Genomic DNA, 2,338 nt, shown 5'->3' with positions numbered 1-2,338 from the left:
TGAGGACAGATTTCCAGTGTTTCGAGAAAGGAAGAGCACTCGTGCAGGCCATCTATCTGTACGTGGGAGAGTGTCCCCGAAAAGTGGCTTTCAGTGCCGGGATGTGCCTAGGCCAAGAAGGTACACGATCCTGAGTGAGAATGGTCCGTCCCATCGAGTCAGTCGGTAGGAGGCCACCGGGTCGAGACGGAACTGCCCCCCCACCCGCCCCCGCCCCCGCCCCCGCCCCCCAGAGCAGACAGACTCAGAATGGAGTCACTCGGTGCCAGTGCCCTGCCCGGGTGCCCCATCATTCAACCGAACTGGGAAACAGGTGGGCTTTCCGACCCTCGGGAGGGAGCTTCACCGGCGGGCGGACAGATCAGAAGGGGCCCGGCTCCCTTGAGCGGGCAGGCTGGGGACGGTCGGTGGGGTCTCTTGACAGGAGGCACCACGGAACCCTTGAGGCAATGTCGGGGGCACCTATGTTGCGGTCCAAAGCTAGCGTCTGAGAAGTCGTCCCGAAAGCATGATGGCGTCAACAAGTCCCCTCCGTTCAAGAAACGAGATTCATTTCTAGAGGAGGGCCACCCCCGCGGGAGGACCGTAGGCTTCCTGTGGACATTCTCTTCAAAAGGCAATTCACTCAGCGGAGTGAAAATCGGAAAAATCGCTGTCCTCTGACGCAGCTGCAGAGAAAAGATGGCACCAAAATCAATGAAACACACACACACACACACACACACACACAAACACACCTCCTCCCATCTGAACGAGCACTCCGGACGGTCACATAGGGAGAGCGACGGGCTCTCTTCCCCCCCCCTGTGGTTTTCTACCTTTTGTTGCGGTTTTTTCCCTCAGTGGATAGAGGAGGAGACACAGGGGGCTCAGCCGGCATGCGAGTGGGTTTATCATCCTCTGTGAGTATCAACACGCGACACCACCTAAGTGAAGGAACACACCGGTGTTTCATGTGATGTGGCTCAATGCCTGGCAGATACGAGCCTTTGCAGGCCTCCTCGTGATCGACAGGACGTCGCCTTGGACACGGACACATCTTGTCCCTCCCTCCCGAGGCGATAGGCGGTTCCGTACCTCCTCGGGGCCAGGGCACAGTCTGCCTAGGCACCTACAACACGTGTGGCAACAGCCTCGATGGCTCTGCCATGAGAACGAACTCCCGTGGCACGGGGGTGGGGTGGGGGGGGGTCGGGTGCTGAAGAATTCAGCTGAGTGAAGGAATGCCACGGGATTCAGAGTGCCATCGGTGGGCTGAGAGGCGAGCAGGGCGGGCTTTGAAAGGGTAACATTCTCCCTGCCTTCCGTCTGGCTGTGAATACAGAACGTACACGCCAGGCGGGGTGGCTCACGCCTGTAATCCTAGCACTCTGGGAGGTAGAGGCGGGTGGATCGCTCAAGGTCGGGAGTTCGAGACCAGCCTGAGCAAGAGCGAGACCCCCATCTCTACTAAAAATAGAAAGAAACTATATATCTAAAAATATATACAGAAACAGTATCTAAAAATATATACAGAAAAATATTAGCCGGGCACGGTGGCGCATGCCTGTAGTCCCAGGTACTCGGGAGGCTGGGGCAGTAGGATCGCTTGAGCCCAGGAGTTTGAGGTTGCTGTGAGCTAGGCTGACGCCACGGCACTCTAGTCTGGGCAACAGAGTGAGACTTTGTTTCAAAAAAAAAAAAAAAATATATATATATATATATATATATATATATAAAAATATATATACACACACACACACACACACACACACACGTATATCCAATTAGCTGGGCATGCTGGCACATGCCTGTAATCCCAGCTACTCGGGAGGCTGAGGCAGTCTGATCGCTTGAGCCCAGGAGTTTGAGATTGCTGTGAGCTAGGCTGACGCCATGGCACTCTAGCCAGGGCAACAGAACGAGAGACTCTGTCAGAAAGAAAAGAAGAGCGAGAGCGAGAGAGCGAGAGAAAGAAAGAAAGGAAGGGAGAGAAAGGAAAGAGAAGGAAGGGGGGGGGAGAGAGAGAGAGAGAGAGAGAGAGGAGAAAACTATTAAAAAATTCGGGACCAGATCCATCGGTCGGTACTCAGAAGCGTGACGATCGGGTGTTCCCGAGCACGTGTGAGATGTGTCTTCTCCCTGACGCCGCGTTTCCTCCACACACACATCACCCATCTGCCGTGGAAAAAAAGCAACAAAAAGAGAGAAAGAGATTAAGAAGGGAAAATGGAAACAGGGCAAAAGAGGAAGAAAGAAAGAAATTTCGAAAAAAAGAGACCAAAGTCACAGCGAGAAGGAAGAATACTGAGCCCAGAGCGACACCTAGTGACCACACCGTCACAAGCACCCTAGGGCC

This window comes from Eulemur rufifrons, unplaced genomic scaffold (assembly GCF_041146395.1).
Source record: "Eulemur rufifrons isolate Redbay unplaced genomic scaffold, OSU_ERuf_1 scaffold_158, whole genome shotgun sequence".
Taxonomy (NCBI): domain Eukaryota; kingdom Metazoa; phylum Chordata; class Mammalia; order Primates; family Lemuridae; genus Eulemur; species Eulemur rufifrons.
The sequence above is the reverse complement of the archived record's forward strand: the minus strand, read 5'-3'. Positions refer to the sequence as shown.